Source organism: Ursus maritimus, unplaced genomic scaffold (genome assembly GCF_017311325.1).
Source record: "Ursus maritimus isolate PB19 unplaced genomic scaffold, ASM1731132v1 scaffold_1, whole genome shotgun sequence".
NCBI lineage: Eukaryota > Metazoa > Chordata > Mammalia > Carnivora > Ursidae > Ursus > Ursus maritimus.
This window is the reverse complement of record NW_024423343.1, coordinates 31,149,093-31,172,850: the sequence shown is the minus strand read 5'-3', so window position 1 is coordinate 31,172,850 and position 23,758 is coordinate 31,149,093. Positions and strand designations below refer to the sequence as shown.

The following is a 23,758-nucleotide window of genomic DNA, read 5'->3' as shown; positions in this document are numbered from 1 at the left end:
GGAAAACATACCCGTAGTCCTGTGGCGCTATCAGCTGGCAGACCCGGGCCTGGCCCACTGAGCCTTCTGTGAGACTTGGTTAACCAGAGTGTGGCCTCAGTCTACTTGGTTTCCTCTCAAGTTTTCTTATTCTTGACCTCTACATCCTGTTATTGTCTTGTGAAATGCTTCTCAGCGTGGCCAGGGACCACCTATAACCGAATCAACTGGGTCACTTACTACAAATGTTGATTCAAGTGCTTAATCTCAGATGTACTGAATCAGAAGCTGGGTGATGGGGCCAGGAGTTTGCTCTCCCAAGTTCCCCGGTGCTTCTTATACCCATCAAATTTTGACAACCACTGTGTAAGCAGCCCCTTCTCTCTCCTACTCACTATAGCTCTCTCTCTCTCCCTTTTTTCCTTCGGATGCTAACAAACAATGGGACAGCACATAGTGAGCATTCCATAACTATTTTTAAAATAAAAATGAAGTCTTTCAAAATACAGTAATCACAGTGACGTAGAATGAGCTCCTACTGTGTCAAAGACTGTACAAGACTGTACCTCTTGCTCTCTTGGCTTTTGATTGGAAGCCACGAAGAAAAACACAATTTAGGAGCCCCAATGGATAGTGTGTTACTATTTCTACTTCTTTTTATGTCTTTAGAGAGATAATTCTTTCTCATAGTTGAAGGCAAATTTAAATGACAGAGAGGGCCTTAGACAAAGAACCTCGGGTATCTTTCAGACATCATTAGACAATGGACCACTTTAAAGAAGCTTAATATCTCCTCTACCGTTACCTGAAATTCTACCATTAGTTATCAAGTTAAGCATTGCCCTCTCTACTCGTTATCAATTTTGAAAAAAAATATAATCCTGCTTAAAAAACTTTCCCCTGAGACAGAGGAAAAGGGCAAGAAAGACTGTGACCTGGGCTTCCACTCAAAGGGGAGAAAGAAAATTGGGGGGTTTCAGGGCACCAAATGAAAGCCTTTGCTGATCCCCATTTTCTGAGGGTAGATCCATTACCTGCAATAACCAGAGAGATTCACTGCCTCCAAATCAGAGGAGTGACTTTTTCATGGCATGTCAACCTTCATCATTATCTCTAACTCTGGTATCAGGGTCCTGGGGAAACCCAAAGACTCCACTCATTTCAATAGGGCTTACTTCACCACGGAGAGGAAGGCTGGGCACCATAACCCTTCTCCCTGGAACCACTGGTCCCAGGTAGGAATGTGGATGAGAAAGGGAACCTGGTAGAACTACCAGTGCTGCCGGGGTCAGCCCCTACTCCTACCAGTTCCCAGCACATACCTCTGCTCACCTCCCTTCTTCCAACATGGCACTCTCATTTCTGCTACTTTCTGTTTCCCTGTTTCTCAGCCCCAAATATCTTTAGCCTTCATTTTCATATCCAACAAGACTCATCGCAAATTCTGCATCCAGCATCAGATTCACTGACACTTCAAGCCCACGTTGATCTCTCCCCTTCTGTTTCACAGCTATACTTGGTTTCATCCCTAATAATTTCAAATGTGCATGTCTTTTCTCCCTAGATTCAGTGGGAACTTCTCCAAAATAGGAATCATCACAGCTTTAGGCACACAGAAGATGCTCAAATCAATGTATTGAAAAGTTGGGGAGGTAGGACATCTGGGACTAACTGTCTTCTATGTAGAACCCGGCTGTGTTTTCTTGGTCTCAGTCGAATGTCGTTCCCATTTGACCAGCAGAACTACGTGAGGGTCAGTCTATCACTTGGCTTAAACCTTCAAGACTCTGGAATGCGAGCTCCAGCTTGCTACCCTGCTTCACACATTTTACTTTTAGCTCAATCCAGTCTTCCAATCTTTTTTTCTTTTTTAATTTCTTTTGAGAGGGGAAAGGAGATGAATTCTTATTGTTACTGCCTTTCTCTCTTTTTTAAACCGTAGGCTGTTGCTAGAACTGCCTATATTTTTATACTGAGGCTGAGCCTTCTTCCACCTTCACAGTGGATACCCAATTTGCTTGAGACCGAACTTGCAAAATGTTGATGTCACTGTGCTGTTAATTGGAGCAAAGCCAGCTAAGAAGTTTAAGAGTTTATAAACTTAAGTTATTGTTTTGGGAGGTCTCAAAGCAAAAAAGAAAATGGTTTTCTCTGGGAAGTTATTCTGATTGCCTCACTTCTCTTTTGCACCTGGTTAGATATGTGACTCAGCGCCTTGCGAGCCTTGTTTTATTTATTTTTTTCTTAAATCAATTTTCTCTGATCAGACCAGAAAGATGACACACCTATTGATGGAGAGAGGCAAGGTTTTTTTTACTTTCTCCTTTATGTGACCTTGCCTGCAGGCCGGGATAGCAGTCTGTAGGTAGGTTTGCCAGATTCGGCCTGCCTCCCTCCTAAAGAAAAAAACCCACAAAACCCCAAGAAAACAGAATGCCTTATATTTGACCTGACAACTCTATCAGCAAGAAAGTTAATATATCTAATGTGGTGTGAATAAAACACATTCTGGAGACCCTCCCCAGAAGTTTCTGGGCAGGAACAGACTAAGAATGGCTGCTGTTTCCATTCTAACACACTCTCTCATTCTCCTGTCCCCATTCCTGGGCGGGTGTGGCGCTGATACCCAGTGTTCGTGGGGGTTAATGGGTCCCACAAAGGGGGTAGCCATTAATTTTCTAAACATTTTTCTCAGAAGAACTCAACCCTGTCTGTTCTATATGGTCAGAAGTCTGACACTCAGACCCTTCTTGGAAATCTTTGCTTTGCAGGGCGTCGTCTATCGTAGCTATTCTTGCATTTATTGTGTCCAGTCATTATTTGGAGCATTTGGAAAAATGCAGATTGAGGGGTCTCAGACCCAGAGCTTCTCGTTTATAAGATTGGAGGCAAGACCTGGGGATTTCAATTGTCCAGTAAGTCTTTGGATCATACTTTCGGAAGCCTTGGTCTGACTCAGGATCCTACCATCACAGACGATTAAGACTGAAGAAGGGACTTGGGAATTGTTTTTATGTATAATAAGAACACGAGCCTCAGAGACATTAGGAAACTTGTCTAGGGTCCCAGAGGAAGGCAGGGTTTGAACGAGGCTGAGAATCAGGTCTCTAGATTTTCACATCAGGGCTGTGTGCAGTGGGTGACACTAGGAAGCTTTCTGCCCAGGGACTCCTTTTCAGGCTGCTTCTGGAATGTCACTCTCACCATTCCAGGCTACCCCAGAAAACCTGCTTCTCTTTGCACCTCTACCCAGCCACTCTGGGTGATCGTTACTGCTGTTCCTGGCCTGCTGTCAGCTATATCTTCTCTAGCTCTCCCTTAACTTTCCGGGGGACTAGCGAGAGTCTCAGGTGATGCCGCCTGTCTTCAGCAAACCTACAGGAGAATGCTGCAGAGGAAAACAAAAAACAAACCACTGCCAAGAGTTGGCCAGCAATGCCAGCACTATGCTGAGAAAGCTTCCAAATTCTGCGGGAGGTCATGTAACAACTCAGTGAAATGATACGTGCTCTTTTTATCACACACAATCAGGTCGCCATAGCAACCAACAGTGTTTTAAAAACATGATATTAGTCCCACAAAAGAATATTATCTATCCAAACAAAAAGAGGAGGCTCTCTCTGGGAGGGATTGTAGGAAATATGTTTCAGGAAGCCATTTCAAATTTTAGAAAGCAACACAAATGATTTCTCATGAATAGCACTTTTCCAAGGACATTTCCCTTTTCTTCTTGCTTCACCTTGACAATATTTTAGTCTGTGCTGCAGTCATCCCACTGTTAGCTTATTTTTTTTTTCATCTTGTTGAAAATGAGTCTTGCTTTCCTTCTTTGTAGTTAACTTGCAACGCAGACAAGATCTCTAGTTTCCTATAAACACTTTTTTTTTTTTTGCCCCTGACACATCAAAGTTACCACTAACCATGACTGGACTTCGAAGACAGGAAGTTTGGATTTGTGTACAAAAAGCAGCATTCTCTAGTATTGCTTTCCTGCGGAGGAAACCGCCATGGTGGATACGGTTCATGAGGTCCTTACTCTGAGTGAAGAGGGAAGAGAAGCCAACTTATGAAGCCTTTCACACTGCATGCGTATATATTTACTAAAGCAATTCTCACAATGTCCCTGCAGAAGAGGGACTGTCATCATCCTCATTTTACAGATGAGAAAACCGAGGTTCATAAAGGTTGTATTATTTGCCTAAAGCCACATAACTAGTAAGAGTCAGGATTAGAAATGATGCTGAATTCCAAAGCCCACTTTCTTTTCAGATGACCATATCTTAATTCTGGGGGTTACCTGCAAAAGGAAGAGGGCAAAATGGCGAGTGAATGGGGATTGGAGTGCTCGGCAAGTAAAGCATGTATCATGGGGGCTACAAATTGTGTGTCAGAATAAGTAAATCCTCTTCGGACGAATGTTTTAAAAGGTTTTTTGAAGGTGCTCATTATGAGATTAGCTGTAGCAGTTGAGGTGTAACCAGAGTGAGAGGAAAACAGGAAGCCGAAGACATTTCACAGTGGACCTCTGGTTTCAATCCACAGTTGTAGCAGTAGCTATTTCCCATTCACTGGCGCTGAAGTTAAGTGCAGCCACATTGCCAGCTGGTCTTAGGTGGTATAGCTTCTCATTTGGAGATGGGGGAAAATGGAAACCATTCATACAGCCCGTGGGAAGAGTTGATCCTCATGTAACCTGTAGTGTGCTCCCTGCAAATGGGGTCATTCTGCCTTCAAAGCGGGTTGGTCATAGAAAGTAATGACCAGTGCAAGTCAGTAGGACCTACTTTGCATGTATCTCTATGACTCTTGGAATAGGGCTAGATTTGGAAAGAATTATAATCAGCCTGGAGCAGAAGGGGAGGTTGGGGGTGGAAGTAAAGAGAAGGGAGAGTCTCTGAGTTGAGGTTGAGGGATGCTGGAAAATAGTAAGGCATCCCTTGAGGAAAATAAATAGAGAACAAAAGCAGAAGACAGAGACCTAAGGACCCCTCACCCCCACCCCAGATGTCAAATAGAGTGGACCGATATTCTGAGATCAAAATTATAGTGCAGGGCCCAAAGCCACAGGCCACATGGAACCACATGGAAGATTGAGAGAAGCCCACATCAGAACAAGGGCACTATCCAGCCAAGGTTGTGACAGAGGTAGCTACATAATTTCTACCAAAAGTCAATGTGTGGGAACACCTGGGCCCGGAACAGAAAAAGAATTTCCCTGCCAGGAATGGGCATTAAAGGCAATGGTCCACTCTGGATGGATGGTGATGGAGGCAGGTGTGTGTGGTGTGGAAGTAGGCACTGCACAGGGGTGAAAACTTCTTATGGGAGAGCAGTGTCAGGGAGCATTACAAAGGAACTGCTGAGTGCTTTAAGCCTATAGAAAGCTAAGTAGCATGGACCATGCTTGTGCCAATTTGAGTGTTTATAGTGTTTGTAACTTGTGCTTGAGGAGATGGTTCAAGGAGGCCATGAGAGATGTGTTCAAGATGTGAAGGGCTGTCATATGAAAGAGGAATTAGATATGCTTTATGGGCCTCCCAGAGCACTCAGCGTGGTGTTCCATGGGGGCACATGATAGAAAGGGGGATTAGCATGATATTTCTTCCAATGTAGACTTGGGTTCAGAGCCAGGGAAATTACATTTTATTGGGTCATATTGCAGATCGGCTCAAGGCAGGCCGGCTGGATCCCATACATTATCAGCTGATGGGGAAAGGAAAGGGGGTTGGGTGGGGCAAGGAGTTGGGGAAATAGAACTGGTTGAGGAACTAGCTCCTGGCTGGGCAGGCAGCTCTCTTATGGACTGCATCTGAGACTTGTGATGGGTTCAGTCTCCATTCAAGCAGGCGTCACTGCCCGTAGAAGCTAACTTGGCAGGCGAGTGCCATAGCACAAAGTGATATGGTAGGAAATGCCCAAAGTCAGATGGTCATTGCTCTTCTGGAGGGTCAGTTGGTTCGCATTAAGACTCCTACAGCCATTTGAGGGTACAGAGATCAAGATCCCATGCTTGGGGGTGGAGGGCTAGGAAGGGTGTCAGGGAGAATTGGCATGCCGGGCAAGTAAACTGAGGCCAGAGTGAAATTGAATTTCATAAGTCAAGGAGGACCACAGTCTTGTGGATACCTTGCCTAGTGGTATGGCCATAGACTAGGTCTCAGATTAACCCTACTCTGTTGATCCCAGATACAACCTCAGAATCCAGAACACAGTTCCCCAGGCAATCACAGTCATGACACACGGCATTAAAGATATCACTGATAAGCCCAGGGTTTGTAGCCTCTTCTCCCTTTTCCAAGATCCGGCTCCAAAGTTACTTCCTCTGTAAAGCCTTCCTCATGCTGGTTACCTTCACCATACTAGTCCTTCCTCCTTTTAGCTCTCACCCCTCTGCAGTGTATATGCTTGTGTCTTCTCTAGTTTGAGCTCACTGTGGGCAACGGGAGAGAGTCCTTACATCTGTCTACCTCAACTTGAGATAGGCAGATAGGCTTTCTACTTTTGTTAAATAACTTGCCCAAGATTTCATCACAATAAGTGGCAGCGATGGATTTGAGTTCGAGTCAGGTCAAAGTGTGCCTTTCAGCACCTTGGCACTGGCTCGGGTAGCAGGAGAACAAGGATGTGTTTGCGGTCATAGACACACATGTGAAGAATTTCATGGCTGCTCTGGAAGTGGAGTCCCCAGCTCCACCCTCAGAAATGTGTCTTCTTCGGCGCATTAGATACACTGAGATCCAAGTAGTCTGGATGGATTTGACTTTTGACAACCATCCTAACACCCTTATTCAGTCACAGCTGAACTATCTCTAACTTGGCTGCCTAACCTACAAATTTTTGCAAATCAGATGTGCTTATGCCTAGTGAAACTGAGAGAATTATTTTATAATCACACTCTCTGGAAAAAAAAGTCAATGGAAATTTTTAATAAAAAAGAATGTAATAGAAATACAATTTTAAGTCATGAATTGGAAAACATGTGGCAAAATCTTTATCCACTAGACTATACAGTATTCTGTGACCATCTGTGGAAATTTATAGATATTAAATTAGATACACGCTGGTTTTTCTGTTTGCAGAACATAACAGAAACTGAATTGAAAACCACACAGCAACATAAAACCAAACATGATGCCTATTCCCTTCAAGGTCAAAATGCACGCGCAATGTGAAGAAAATCATTTGCTTTGCCCTTGAACAAAAAGACTTCTGTTAATACTTGTACTAAATACTGCATGTTTCTAAGAGACAGAGGGTTAAGAAAGTAAATATAATCATCCGCCGTGAGTCTAATTTATATTCAAGAGTGATAAGAGAGACCAAGTGTAATGTACAAGGTTAGCCTTACTTTGCTTTTATTCTTTTGTTTGAAGGTATTTCTGTGCCTGGATTTACAAGTCTGTGTCCCTTAAAACTACTGGTCACTGGCTTTTCCACAGAATCGTGAAGATGAGTGCAGAAAAATTACTTCGTTCGAGAAAAGAGCATATCAGTGTTCCCTGGCCTGAAGTGGGGAGGCTGGCTAAGGTGGGGGAAGTACCATATCTGTACTTTGGAACCCTGTTCCCAAGGAAATGTCTATGGAGCCCCAAAAAGCAAATTGTCGAGGGCAAGGGGACTGGTAGTCCTTATTTCGAGAGCTGGGAGGCCTGGGTTCCACTCTCGGCTCTCCCCCGGTTTGTAGACGCCGGAAGCCTTTTCTGGGTTTGACGCTGTTTGGTAGTCACCAGCTTGCTCCAGCCCCAGCTGAACCCGCATCCCTGGAACTCATTCTTGTGCTGGTTTGTACTGATGTAATTTTTTATGTAATTGTTGCTTAGTTCCCATAATTAAGTTTTCATACATTAATATTCCTGTTCCCTCAGGGACTTCTTTTGCTTCCTAGAGGCAGCGTGAAGCCCTGGTGAAAGCATGAGCTCTGTGCCAGGCACTGCGGACCACCCTGCTCAGTACTGTAGGCCTCTGCTTCCGCACTTACAGAACGAGGCTGCAGATTACATGAGTTGGGACAGATAAAGTACCTACAATGGGCCTGCCATAGGCTAAACACGGTATTATGCAGTGATATACATAGAAAGTATTTTGCTACGGAGTGCTTTTATGATCTCTTCATGACCTCGTAATACTTGGTACAGTGCCTGGCATAGGAAAGTTCTAGATTTTTCCTGTTTGTTTTCTTTCACCTTTCCTTCATTTCCCCTTCAGCAAGTATCTGTGAGGCAAATGGAGCCTTTGCAATCAGATATATACTGGTTCAAATGGAGAGGCTCATTTTAATGGAGATGTTGGGTGATTGAATTCATTACGTTCACTGGTTATTCTTCTCCAGATCTATTCTCTATGCTTCCTGCTCTGCTATGTAGGGAGAAGCCGACCTGAATGGACCATATCGCCCGCCTTCCTTGCTCTCAGGCTTTCGGCTGATAGAAGGCATCAGCAGTGATGCGAGTCTTCCCACCCCATCCCAGTTCTTCCGGTCATCCCTGCTCTGACACAGCGTCTAGGATAGTTGTTGTGTCCTTCCCGGACAGCTCTGGTTGGGTGGCTCCTCCTTGTTTCCTACTCTCACTGAGCTCTCTGGTCACTATTCTTTCCCTTTTGCCTTAAGTCCTAGGGGAACTAAAGAATATTTACTATTGCTGGTTGCTGAGGATCTCAGCACCTGCTGTTTTCCCTTAACCCTGTCACGACTCTGTAAGTAGTCCCTTTATTCCAGTTTCGGTGAACCATCAGAGGTGAATTTAGGGCTGAGATCCTAACTGACACATCGCCTACCCTTGGAAATGTCCCTGTGCGTGTAGATCTCCATGGGAGTCGGTCGGACTCACTATCTTCAAGGTCCCTGCGGTCTGAGAGCCTACAGAGCTAGCATTAGAATTCAGAGTAACCTTGATAAACTGCAGAGGTTTTCAGATACAAACAAGATGAATTTCAATTAAGAACAAGTGTAGAGAAGCACGCTTGGGAGGAAAAAGAAATGATAGAAATGCCAGGTGATGAATGTCTGGCTATGTGCAAGTACATCAGTAAAAAGACTCAGGGATGAGTAAGCAGTACGTGATGTTGCTCAAACTGAGTAAATCTGGGCGACATACAGACAGCGTGATCTGTAGGAAGTGCAAGGCAATCCCCCAGAGTAGCTCGTCACCGCACAAATCAGACCTGGGTGCCGTGATTCGATTTGGAGCAGTAACTTAAAAGACAGGAGCTCAAGAGAATAGAGACCCAAAGTTAGATTGGAAATGGAAAATGGCTTATACAAAGATCAATTTCTTTTTTCTTCTTTCTCCCTTTGTTAGGAGGCTGCAGGTAAAGAATTAAGGAGCAGTCCTCATTCATATGAAGGGACATCTCAAGTCCCCGTGTCCTGGATATGAACTACATTGAGCAAGTTGCAGCTTGGCTAATTATGAGTAGACTATTGGACATAAATTACAATGGTCAGGGGTTTGTACGCCATTAATGGGTTTGTCAGTGGTGGTGTTAGCGTCTTGACACATTTTCTTTTTATTGTGCCCATTTTTTTTTTCAACTGTAACAGCCTGGACACTCAACAGCGACTGGTAAAGAGTAGGTTTTCAATGAATATCTCCAGTGGAATGAGTACCTGACTGAATATAAAAAAGGAGCTAAGCCATTGAATGAACCTATGATCAATATAAAGAGAAACCCTCAAAGAGTTGGAGGGCATTTCCATACTAGGTAAGAACCTGCAACCTACTTCACAGGAAATGATGTAAGAATAAGCTGTATTCTGGAATTCTGCATCCTTTAAGAACAAACCGCAAGCACAAAATTACATTAACGGGTTCCTCAAGCAGCTGCAAGCTGACCTGTCTTGTGGCACATGCCAGAGGAGGGGTTGTGTAGAGAGGGGAGTGGGCAGAAACCTGCATGTCTCCTTAGTACCTGACTTGGGGAGGAGGAGTGTGTCACTCACAGAGGGTCAGCCTGGGGTGGTGTCTACATGTTTCCCAAATGCTGGTTTCAAAGCACAATATTCAATTGTTCTAGTTAGAAGAGAACTCTCTGAGGGTGCCTGGGTGGCTCAGTTGAGTTAAGCATCTGTTTTGGGCTCGGGTCATGATCCCAGGGTCCTGGGATCGAGTTCCCCATGGGGCTCCTTGCTCAGCAGGGAGTCTGCTTCTCCCTCTGCCCCTCCCCCTTGTACGCACTCAAAATACATAAAATCTTAAAAAAAAAAGAAAGAAGAGGACCCTTTGAATAGGTCTGCTCTACATTTTGATGTTAAACACTTTCAATTCCTTTTGGGTGGTAAAGGCCTGAGTATCGTGCTTATTTCTAAAGCATATCTTTTAAAATTGCGATCTTGGTTTCACGATGGGTTCACAAGGAGAAATTGCAAAGGTAATAGGGTCAGGGTGGAAATACTACTAGATAACAAAGACGACTAGCTCTGAGTCCCAGACCCAACGCTAGTTAGCTGCCAGTTTCATGCAAGTCATTTAACTTCTCTAGGTGTGAATTTTCTCAATACCGTCCATTTGAGGAATACATTTCTATTCTAAAAGTATTTTTAGGTACATTACTGAAATGTAGTAGTGAAAGGAAGTGGTAGTTCCTTTGGCCATCATAATTGCCCTAAGAAGTAGGTAGTGTCAGGCCGGTCATGACTTATTTAGACAAGAAGGTCAAGATTCAGGGATGTTAATTTACTTAGTTTAGCAATAGAGTCGTATTAGGCCCAGAACTTCTTACAGAATGTTTTTACTGTTCAATCTATTTTCAGCTTTATTTTATGGTGGGATTATTTGTGATATATTTGCAAAAAAACACTGATGCTAATATGTTGTCTGATAAGATATAAAACAAGTAAAATACAGGCTGTATTCTTAGTATCTTCTTGTTAGAATGTTCATTTTTATTATTGAATGAAAGGAAAGTCACGTGATTATTAAAATAATGCCCTTCTTTACCCCCTCCTCCCCACCCCTAAACCTCAGAGCTTTGCTTTCTGGAAAGGACTCAATACATAAGCTCCACAATACATTAGACTCTCAACAGATTAGACCGCACACTTGGAACAGTAAGGTTGGGTTTGGTGAGGTGTGCTCATCAAGAGAGGAAAGGAGCACAATTCATTTCTGAATTGGTTATCAAATTCTTCTTGTAAGTGACACGATTGAAACTGCCAATTGGCTTTGCAACCTGCTGAGTCCATATTTCTACATCTGTGAAAGCTCAGCAAATGAGCTCTTCTCAGCAAAGCAAGAGGGTTTCGCCAGCAAGAAATTTGATGAGGTGTTGCACCCTGTGGCCAACCATTTCTCAAGAGACCTCTTTCTGTTTCACCCTATTGAATTCCTTTATGATTGACAGGCAGCTTTACTCATTACTCAGATTTTCCTTCATGTTATCTCCTTAGCAAATCTGGTCACCGCAATACTTTTAAAAAACACAGTCACATTACTATTATGGAATCATTCAACACTAGTGCCCGAAGAGACTCAAGTCATTTAGCTAAAGCCCCTTCTCTCATTCTTTTTTCCCATGTTGAACCCTTATCAGGTGAGCCCAATAATCCTCTTCATTTCTGTTAAAGTAATCTATCGGGAAGTTCTCTTGGTGCCATTCAAAATCTTAGGCTCCCCGCACTACGAAATGATGCCTTGAATGAGAAGATCTTGTACTAAAAACTATGATAACAAAGATATTCATTTCCTTTGAGCAGGAGAATTTGTCTTTTCATTTTTAGCATTATGGAGATGAACAGAAGCATTATTCTGTCTTCCGCGAAGGTGAGGCATTACGCAAAGATCTATCAATGTTTGAGCAATAAAAAATAGGAGCTCATCCTCTTAGACTCAGTTTTGGGGCAGTCTTCTACTCTCTTGGTAACTACACCTTTCATAAAGATATTCTGAGGAGTACGATGTGTTTAATAGTTGTGTACAGAGCAAAGAGCATTAAGAAAAAAAATGTTATATGCTTAATTTTTTTTGTCTGGGTGTTTTCCTTCCTTCCAGACATTATAAGTCTGTTTCAAAGACACACTTCTAATAAGAGAACAGCTACAGCTACATGAATAAACACATTGTCCATCTAAGAGAACACCATTCAGACTGCTGAAAACAGAGCCAAGTTAAACAATAGATGCATAGAACCAGTTGAGTGGCATTTTGCCACTTAATGAATTACAAGAAACAGATGTGATTTGGTGGTGTTTTGTTTTGTTTTAGGGATGCATAGCCTGAACTTGGTCCATTTGTCAAGAATTAGCAAAAGGATTTCAAATTCATGAGTCAGAGAAAAGCCATGGATTCATTTGTGTTTACACATGCATTTGATGATCCCATCTTATGATCGATGACTTTTCTCATTCAAAGATCCACGTATAATTGGAGATACTTATGCTTTTGCTAAGCTGGGGTTGGGAAAATGAGGAATTTGTTTATTACCGCTTATTGTCACCATATTGTGCCATAATATCATTCTCCACATGTGGAATTTACTAGTCATTTTCTTACAACATAGTAGAGTGGGAGTCTGTTTGTCTTAACAATCATTTCTAACTGGGAATTACAGCCTCCTTGCTGTAGAAATCTACTGCTGTCATAACCCTTGGTAGTCTGTTTGGCCTCAAGTCCTAGTATAAGAGAAGAGGGCAGAGAGAAAAGAGGAGATGAGCACTGGTCAGTTTTGCTAAGATTCAACCATGCTTTGAGGTTCCCTGGAATAGCTTCTACCAGCAAAGCTACACCTGAAAAATCTTCAGCCACCTTCTCATTGATTATGCATGTAGTTGAAGAGCCTCAAACTATCTCTGTCCAGCTACAGAGCCAGCATTTTCTCCTGTTGCTGGTAGGTTGACAGATAGGACTTTCTCAGACTGAGAATGGAGGGATGGCTTCTGGGTCAATGGGGTAAGCTTACATTCAATTATTATGCCTATGAGTTTCCTGTTGACTGATGAAGAAACACTAAGTGAGGTGGGTGATCAAAAAGGCTGCCCTGTCCAAGAAACTTCAGGGAAAATGAGGGTGAACTCACAACACTAAGAGAAGACTCTGACAAGGAACATGTAATTAACCTACAGGTTCTAGAATGATCATGATGATATCCATTGAAAATGGCATTTCTGTCATATTGGCAAGTGGTATTTTTGTGTTTGTGTGTGTTTAAGAAAAACCCATGAGAATCTTCAGGGATAACAGTCTACAAACATTTAGTGCTGGCTATGCACCAAAATGGTTTTAAACCCTTAACATTGAATTATTTAGTTTATTTTCATACGATGAGGTAGGAACTATTATTACCTTCACTTGAAAGATCAGAATTGGAGAGGTGGCATCACAGAGACTCCTAAGATCTGTGTGATTTTGTGGGCATTAAGGGAAAAAGGATATTTCCTTTTTTTCAGAGACAAGGCAGCTAATTTCGAATGACCTGAGCTTGTGGAAGAGAATCTATGCTAGGTTGTCTGAGAGCATTCCCATCCTTGCCCCATAGCTGGAACCTATTTCTGACTTGTTAGAAACCCTTGGGTCCATGACTTCTCCTTTTCTAGTTGCTGTCTTTGAAACTTAGAGACAGGAGGTTCTTGTTAGTCATTTAGTTTCTGCACAGCCCTTTCTTTGCATTCTACTAGGAGTGGAGTGGATAGTCAAAATTGTTCTCACTCCTTCGTTCTTTTTGCTTTGGGTTTCATGTATACAGAAACCAGTAAAATCATCTGTTCAGGGAGCTAAATATAGCTAGGATTTAAAACTTCAGTAAGAAAGGTATCCTCATTAGGATTGATATTAAAATAAGACCCAGCATCACAACCCTGCCACTTGTGATTGTTAAAATCATATCTCTCGCTTTATACTTTTCTTGCCTTATACTTCATATTCCAAGCCCCATTAAAAACATGTTTTTTAAAACAAAGAAAGCAACAAAAAAGAAGTTGTGGGTAGTCAGTGGGTACTTTTAAGCAGTGACTCTTAAAGCTTTGAAATGTGAAATCATATCTTTCAGATAAGAAGAGACGTCGAAGCTGTTATTTGAAAGTATGTCTTAGCAGGGAGGAGAGCATCCTCTGCAGCAACAGACAGACTCCAATATGGCTGCCATTCAGAAGGTGTCTGCTGCCTTTGCTAGGGTTTATCCTGAACTTCTGGTGGGAGGTGGTTATTATTCACTATTGTTCAAAATACACACCGCCCCTTCCAAACTATCAGAAGGGAGAAGTTTAGGAACACTTTTAGCACTATGAACTCTAATGTTAAAAATAATGAAGACCGAGAGCTCTTGAAAGGCTATTTTCAATTTCAGTTAACACCTGGGCATGCCTGGTTATAACATAGCTGCCAAGCGTGAACTTCTCATTTCAAAACACAGCATCCCAGATTTTGCAGTGGTCCTAGAGCTTTAAAATTGTTAATGCCTTTAGTTCCTGTAAAACTACAACTGTCTACCTTCCAAGTCAGCTCTCTGGTGCAAATGATTGAATTCTTGCAGGCTAGATCTTTGCGGGTAATCTGAGGGAATGGATCTGGAAAAAACTATTATTAAGGGCCTACTCTTAGGTCACACTTTATTGATTTGAATAGTTTTCTTTCTTTATTCCAACCAGCACAATAAAATAAAAGAAGAGTTGTGTCAGAGCTTCATTAAAAGTATGCTGGTCATTTAGACAACCAGCTAGCCAGCAAGAAATATTCATAGAGGCTCCTGTGTGCCACGCATTGCTGTAGGTGCTTCAGGGATGCCTAGCTGACAAGAACTACTTCATAAATAATCATTGAATTCCCCAGTATTTTGGTACATTCCTACTGGAGGTGCTTGTACACAGCGATACAACACAACACCCTATGGATGTAGAGCAGCTATGACTCTTAGGGAGGGATAATGTATATTTCAGTTAATTTTCTTCATTTTAGTAACTCAATTTCAGATTTTGATTTCTGACTGCAAGCTTCATTCTGCTAGGCTAGTGGAAAGAAATACTAACCTCAGTCCTTCCTGGGGTTTCCCCATCTCTCCCCAGGATTGTGTCACACTTTTGGATCCTGTAATGTTAAGACACTGGGGTAAGCTATCATCAGGTCCTCCCACACCTGGCCAATTCCATTGTTTTTGTCTTCTTCCCCCTTTAGGAATAGTGGCTCTCAGCTACTCCCATCTCAGCTTGGGGCAGCGTATCTTGGGTAAGGCTGTCTCTGGTCCCTTTGGCCTGTGTGCACCCTATAGCCATTCTCTTCCTTCTCTGAGGTCTTGCTGCTTTCCAGGTGATGACACTAGGGAGTGAGGTATCCTCTGCCCCCTGACCTACCTCTTTCTCCCCCTGACCCCTGAGGGAGTCTCTTTAGGGGTGAGGGAAATCCTCTATTCAGCCTCCTTTTTAAGGCTCCCTTTCCCTGGGGGCTTTTGTTATAAAAAGGCAGAAAGACTAATGGGAGTAGTTCTGCCTTTTTCTCTGACACATTCCAATTGTTTAGGACTGAATGGTTCCAATAGAATAGTGGGCAGTGGTCAAATTGCTTGTGGGACAACTGGAATGTAGGATACTTTTTTAGGGGGAACAGATAAGTAGAAGAAGAGAGATAACATTTCCCTAAAGTCATTTCTCCTCCTACTTTGTAAAGATAACACTAATACTCTGAGTCAGTGGTTATAAGAAAGATGGTTGGAAATCATATGGTTTTATCATTTAATTTTCTACAAGATGGAAAGCATATAACATTTGACCCAAATTGTCTAGTTCACATTTAGTTCCATGGTGAGAATGGAACTAAACCCAAGCCTTTGGGGTCCTTGTCTTTTGTGTTCTCCAGAACATTCTTATATATTGCAAAACTTAGCTTATTCTAAGGAGAAGAACAAACTGAAAAAGCACATCTTCATCAATGCCAATACAACACTATTTTTGTGGGTTTCAAGACAAAACCCTTTGCCAATATAACTAACTGTTCCTGGCAGTTTATTTCCAGGAACTGAAGATGTCATCTAAGGACTTGGAATGCACACAGTGAATCACCATTATGTTCTCAGGCTCAGAAGTCCAGGCCAGCTGCATGGCCAGATGGCTCACTGGTCCCAGTGGGCCTATCTGTTGGCCTGAGAACTAGAAGCAGAACAGAGAGAGAGAGAGAGAGAGAGAGAGAGAGAGGGAGAGATTATAGCCAGTGGCTGCTGCAACTCCAGCTGTTGATATGATTCCAGACATGAACACAATGAGGATCTGGCTGCCAAAAGAATAACACATATTCTGGGCAGAAGGAGAAATGCCAAGGATCTGATGATTTGTTTCAATAAATGTGTTGTGTCACGAGTATCCAGAAGACAAGTGAAGCTCAGTTGAATTCTTTTCTTAAGTATCATTCAAAGGGATGTATTTTGTGATTTTGTTGACTTTGCTACTCAAAGTATGCTTCATGGACCAGGAGCATTGGTGTCACTTGGTGTTAGAAATGCAGAATGTTATGCTCCACCCCAAACCCACTGATGTAGATTCTGCATTTTCAACAAGATCCCCTGGTGATTGGCATGCACCTTAGGATCGAGAAGCATTGGAGGCAAACAAAGTCAGATTGTAGTACTGGGTCAGTAGGATTGGGTAGCAAGCTTGGCTGTGGATGCATTGAGGGATGCAAGGAAGAGCAGATTGAGAGATGAGACCTGGTGCTAGGCCCAATTCTGCCACTTTCCCTTAGGGTAACCCCGGGGGGAAATCACTCCCTTTCCTTGGGCATTGATTTCCTCTTCTTTAAAATGGAAGACTTGTTACCTCAGGATTGTGGTAAGGATGAAATGAGATACTGCACCAAGAAAATGAACTGTGAAGTAGAATGCACTTTTCAAATGCAAAAGGATGAAAATTGTTGTATTTGTTCAGATATGCCTAAAATGGAATTTGGACTTTTTTGACTTTTGAAATGAGTCATAGCACGTTTAAGTCAATTATGATGAAAACATACGTGACCAGCAAGAACAGCCTCTGAATCAAGGAAACGTTTCCTCTGAGCCATGTTCCTCAGCTGAACATAGAATTCTGACTCATAAAAATGGACACAGTTAAGGTCATGTTTATGAAGTTAGCAATGGTTCTTGGGTGCAAGCTTTTCATTACAACCACCTGGGGAATCTTTAAAAACTATTGTTGTTTGGCTTCCAACTCAGACGAATTGAATCAGAACCACCAGGGCTGGGATGCAGACATTATATTTTAGAAGCTCTCCAATGATTCTAATGCATAGCCAGGGTTTAGAGCCACAGATGAAGTGCTCATTAGAACAAGTTGCTCTGTGCAGTTGAACATTTCTTGTCGTGGCCAACTGTGGAATTAAACTAGGACAGGGAAAAAGTTCTGTATTTCCTCCTCGTGTTTCCAGAACTCCTCTTAAAGAAGTTTATTTTAAAATGTGAACTTGGAGGGGGCACCTGGGTGGCACAGCGGTTGATCGTCTGCCTTTGGCTCAGGGCGTGATCCCGGCGTTACGGGAACGAGTCCCACATCAGGCTCTTCCGCTGTGAGCCTGCTTCTTCCTCTCCCACTCCCCCTGCTTGTGTTCCCTCTCTCGCTGGCTGTCTCTCTCTGTCGAATAAATAAATAAAATCTTTAAAAAAAAAAATAAAATGTGAACTTGGAGAACTGCGAAAGAAGCTAATGATTCCATTTTACAGCAACAGCAACTCTGAACATAAGACATTCTTTGGGTTTTCTGCTATGATGTGATGTGGTCAAGTGGGGCGTCACAGTTCCTGTTTATTAGGCTTTATCAATGAGATGAGTAACAGAGGGGCGCTGAGAACTAAGGAATGGGCACTTGGACCAGAGGAAGCCCAACAAAAAAGAAAATGTGGTTTAGGAAAAGACTGAAGAATATGAGCCAGGAAAGAAGCCTCACTTGAAGATTAGCCAGCATTATTTGGGATGGCCACAGTAGGTTACTTCAGAGCCAGATAGACCTTCTGAAGCCTTGCGTCTCTGCTCTGGGTCACTGAGGACATAGACACTCATACAGGGCTTTTTTTTTTTTTTCTTTCACCCTAGGGACCACCTCTTTTCTGACTAGAGCTTAGCTTAGCTGAGGATGTGGTTGGCCTCTCTCACACCATTCCCAAGGAATGTGGTGAGAAAGCCTCCATCTTTTGAGTATAAGCCCGTTCCTTAACACGGAAGCTGTATGCCACGAGGAGGAACCAGGGTATAATGGTTAGATGTTCTGTACCACCTAAACTTCTTTGTCTTCTGAAGCATGAGACATCATGACATTGGCTATGTGAAGCGCCATGCTCTGTCTCATGTGTACACAAATGGAGATATACTTCATTCAGTTTCTTTTTCCCAAACAGTCTTTGCCTATCCTTTCAAATACCCATTGAGCCCAAGATCTACTTGGCCATCCATTGTCAATTAGCATTCACTTGTCTTTGTGGCAGAGGACCTCATCCCTTCATGTATCATCTGAACCTTCCTGGTCAAGAATCGGATACTTCATCTTGTCCCTTTCATAACTAGTGCTGGCACATAACACCAAACACACTGACTTAGACCCCCCAAAGCACAGGTAGCACACACATCCTTCCCTGCTAGGGGTTATTAATTCAGCCTTTCCCACAGATCTTTTCTTATGGGAGTATCTGTCACTGGCTATCATGAAACCAATGGGATTTCTTTTAAAGTCATCTTCAATGGAGCACATTTACTAATAAAGCAAAAAAAGTGATAGCTTAATTTTTCTCTATTCCTTTTACATAGAAAAAAGAAAAAATGATACAAGCAGCTGTCTTGAGTGTTGCTTTAAAATGTAAAATATCATTAGCACTAGATTGCTTACATAGGTGCATATTAACTGTTAATACTTATGATACTTACCTAGTGTCTGGCACTTTCCTAGTGTCCAGCAGATTTCAAAAACTGTAGAAAAAAATGAAACAAATGTCTTTTTAAGTTTCTTATATTTTTTCTCCCTCTCTTCTCCCCTTTCTCAATTTTGAAGAAATGTACGATGGTAACTAGAAGGGACAAACCCTCTAAAATCAGAAGGACAGCCTTACCTTGCAGCCAGGCTTATAAATTAATGACATTTTGACTTAATTCTAAGTCCCACTTTCCTTTCTTATATAAGGGACAGAGTGTATAACTGTACCTACTACCCAATGTTATTGTGAGGTTTCAAGGTAGTAATGTCCTTGGCCTTGTCAGTAGTAGGATTTTAAGCAATCACAACACAAGTCTTTTTTTTCCCTCATATAAAATTAATGCAATCATGTCTCCAAATATCAGAGCATTTAATTCTTACTTAAAAACCCCACAAAACACTTATTCCCTGAGATTAAAATATATAGAATCTCTATTTTAATGTAATAATATTGCCTGGAACACTATTAGCCAAGATTCCTAACCCCATGCCCACCCCCTCACTATTCTCTTCCCCTTGCTTGGGGTCTTGCAGTTTGCTCCTGCTGGTTCCTGACGCTGTGTACCTGTTATGGTGGTAGTGAGCCTGTTCCAGAGGGGTGCATCCAGAGAGGCCAACTCTACTAAGCTGAGACGAATTCAGTTCCCGCACAATAGCCTAGACAGTAAGCAGATACTGGGCATTTCTACCTCTGTCTCTTTCATTGAATTTATAGCCCGGTCCCAAATAATGTTGCTTTCAGTCTTTCATTCCTTGTCATAATTCTGAAGGAGGTCAGGCAGACAAAATGCCATTTCTGGGGCCTTGAGAATCAAATGCTCTGTCTCCTTTTTTTTTTTTTTTAATCTGTCAGAAGGTAGAGATGAATTCTTAGGTAGGAGAAGGTGGTCACATGCACCCCTTGGGGAGGTTTCCAGGTAAATTATTTGGTAGGAAGAAGGTTGTCAGCCTAGAAGGGTGTAACCAGATTTCATCTCCAAAGTGTGGTAATTACCCAGCCTCTTTTTAATTTTTTAAAAACAGGATATCGTTGCTCAGGTGTGTTACATTTGTGGTCTTATTGGGTGTTCTTCCTAACGTCGGTTCTGGCACAAGCCATAGAAATACTGGCCAAGCCTCCTTCCTGTCTCTGGTTGGACTCTAGACTACGTAAGCTGTTAGACGGCCTAAAAATTCACTAAAGATGCAGTCCAGGCAATGGAATTGCAAAATGTACTTTTCCTAAAAATAATCCCTGTTCATCACACAAAGATTTCAGAAGAAATTGTATTTAAGGCTGTGCATAGAACCTTCATTTTCATGGGGCCTCTCTTGATTTCTTTAAATAGTCAGTTCCTCATCAGTCTTTCACTTCCCATTAGAAAGTGCTGACATTACTTCAAATCTTTTGCAAACTTACTACTCTACGTGACTTCTGTAGAGCTCCTTATTTTTTCTTCCTGTTATTTCGATTTTTGAACATTTACAAGGTGCTAGGTGTCAACACCAATTAACCCCAACTATAGACCTTTAGTCTTTTCATAGTGGGGCTCTAAGACCTTTACAGCCATGAACAAAGAGCTCTGTGGTTTTCCCAGATTCCAATCAGTAAGCGAAAGCTTCTCTTCCACTCTATTTTCTATTATGCCTTTTCCCCCTTCTTGTTCTACCACACTTGGGAGCACAAGGTTTTGGGGGAATGAAAAATGGCTCCTTTGCATCAAAACTTGAGGGCACTTGTTTTCAAGAAAGACCAGAAAAATGTAGAGTTATTCTCATAAAATTCTCTGCCTTTCCAAAATCTTCCTTATGATTTAAGAGTAAATTTCTCCAAGCCATATCTTACCTTTTTCTTCTTTTCCCCATTTCATTCTTAAATGTCAGGATTTACATTTCAAATTCTACTGTAAATGAGGTTATTATTTTAGCTCTAGTTTAGCCACCTTCTTATCCAACTCCAAAAGAATAGGCTCAGAAAGGTCTTGGTACCTCTTCTTTCCCTGGCACCACAGTCCTCCATAGCTTCTGGGCCAGAGACAGTTGTCAAATATAGATATGTTGGGGGCTGTACGGGCACTAATGCCTCCCTTTCACCCAGACCTAGACATCTCAGAAAGCCAGTGATGACAGATCGTGATGGTTTATTTTGTGTCACCTCAACTGGGCCATGGGATGCCCAGGTATTTGGTCAAATATTATTCAGGTGTGTCTGTGAGGGTGTTTATAGATGAGATTAACATTTAAATTGGTAAACTGAGAAAAGAAGATTGCACTCCCTAATGTAAGATCTTTTCAATCAGTTGAAGACCTAAATACAACAAAAAGGCTGACCCTCTTGCCAGTAAGAAGGAACTTTTCCTGCCTGATTGCCTTCAACCTGGGACATTGGTTTTTTTCTGCATGCATTTGAACTGTAACACTGGCTGTCTTTTGTTTCAAGCCTGCCAGTATTCAGACAGGAACTATACATTGACTTTTCTGGGTCTCCAGTTACCTGACTATTTGTCAACCTCCATAATGGAATAAGTCAATTCTTTATAATCTCTCTCTCCCAATCTCTCAATCTCCCTTCCCCCCCATTTCTCTCTCATCCTATTGGTTATATTTCTTTGAAGAACATTGATCCATACACAGACGTAGTGATTTTATGCCTGGATATAACAAAATCTTGGTGTTCAAAGGGAAAATCTTGACTTCTAGATTTTCACGGTTAAATATTGTTAGGAGACTTTGTCTCCTAGTGTGTGGATCTTGAATCATGTGTTTTCATGTATAGACTTGGATTCAAGACTGGTTTCTAATCTCATCTCTGCCACCAAGTAGTTGTGTGATTAGGGACAAGTTACTTCTCTCTGGGTTCCATTTTCTCATCCACAGTATGAAGGAATTACAGCATATTATCCCTGCTGTCTCTTTTGCCTCTAAAATCTTATGATTTTCAAAGCTAAAGTAATTAATACTCATTCAGATCATCTTTATAAATTGAAAACTGGGAGGGGTTTGAAGAGGATAAAGGGAAGGGCAGGGTATGTAGGGATCTGGGGAAACATGTGCCATCTTATCTCTTGAAGTATTCTCTTTATTGCTCCTCTCATCTACTCTGAACTCATTACCATCTGGATCAATTAGAATTGGGGCTTTAAGCTACAGGTAACTGGAAATGCTGATGCAGATTGGCCTAAACACCCACAAAAGTTGTTATCCTACATAGCAGTAGGTTCAGAGGCAGGATGGGCTCCAGACGCAGTGCAGTTAGGGCTCTGGTTTCACTTCCCTGTGGCCTCCTGGTTCTCCCTTCTCTGTGTTGATATATATGGCAAGATGGCTGCACTAGTTTTTTGGGGGCAGTAGAGATGAGGAAACTTTTCTCAAGAGCCTTCAATGGATTTTCCCCTGTATCTCATTGGCTAGAATTGGCCATGCCCTCTTCTAAAGCAGCTACTGACAAAGGGAATGAAGAATTATGACAGGCTAGCCAAGAAGTTTGCAAGCTATAGCTTGTGGGTTACCTCCAGCCTTGGACCTATTTTTATATGGTCCATGATCTAAAAAAAGTTTTTGTACATTTTAAAAGGGTTACAAAAACAAAACCAAAAACAAAGAATATGTGACAGGGACTCCTATAGCTGAAAACCATAAAATATTTACTATCTGGTCCTTTCAAGTGAAAGTTTGCTAACCCTTAGCTTAGATGAATCAGGATCTATCTCTGGAGCTGAGAATGGGATCAACTGTCCTCTGAGGTGCATGAGAGGGAGGGGAGATATCTGAACACAATTGACTCCTGTTAGAGGAAGGGAGAAATGGATGCTGGTTTTGTGGGCAGCCAACTGGGTCCACAAACACTACCTCTTCTCAGCCTCTCCACTTCTCTTAGATGTGGGAGGTAGGTCTGCACTGCCAAACCAAAACACTGGCAGTGATCTATTGCGTAGAAACTCTGAAGATACCATTTCTTCCCAGATGGGAAGTATTTTCTGTCCTGAATGTTCTGCTTTCTCTGTTTTTAAACTGATTTTCATGTAATGGTCAGCTCTTGTTTTTCCTGGTGGAGATCTTGAACAGACTATATTCAGAATGTAGACACAGACCCATTCTCCCAGGCACACACTCACTCACTCACACATGTAAACACAGTGACACATGGACATACAAAGAGAAACCCACCCTGAGCCACTCACTCAGAGGACATTCAATGAACCTTTAAGAAAGTAAACCTGTGCACACTATTATCAGGGCTTTTAAAGGGAAAGGCTAATTGCAGTTCCTGGTTGTATTAGGACTAACTGAGCCTATGTCTAACTGATAATATTTCTTTTCTTTTTTTTTCTAAAAGATTTATTTATTTATTTGACAGAGTGAGAACGAGAGGTGGGGGATCGCCTAGCGGAGGGAGAGAGAGGAGAATCTCAAGCAGACTCCCGCTGAGCTTCGAGCCTGACACTGGGCACAACCTCATGACTCTGAGATCATGACCCCAGCCGAAACAAGGGTCAGATGCTAGCTGACTGAGCCACACAGGTGCTCCTAACTGATAGTATTTCTAATTAGACACATGTGCTCTTTTCTGAGTGCCCTAGTATCCCACTGAGTGTCATGGTTGTTAAATAGACCCAGAAGCAAAGAAGACCCTGTAAACACCCTTTGAGAGTGCTGGTCTTTGAGCATTGTTGTTTATGACCCTAACAGAGCTTGTGTTGGGGATTAGAATTCACAGACACGAAGACCTGAATACTAATAAGCATTCATTTTCTTTAAGCCTGTTATTGACTTTGGCATATCATTCCATATTTTGCAGTTCTATAAATTCTTAAAACCAACTGAGGACACTGTCATCACAGCCTCTGCAGAGCTGGCAAAGAATAGTGAGAGTGAAACACAGCCTGGCTGTGCCACCAGAAATTCATAGCTGAAATTTATTCTGCATATGC

General features: G+C 42.1%; 1 long non-coding RNA gene across 1 annotated transcript in view; it reads right to left on the bottom strand.

The window, feature by feature from the left end:
- The window catches only part of LOC103659774, a 58,099-nt gene that overhangs the window by 17,441 nt on the left and 16,900 nt on the right, over positions 1 to 23,758 (bottom strand). The window contains exon 3 of the long non-coding RNA XR_005837685.1: positions 18,803 to 18,844. This is a non-coding gene — a long non-coding RNA (uncharacterized LOC103659774). The remainder of the gene's footprint in view (positions 1 to 18,802; positions 18,845 to 23,758) is intronic.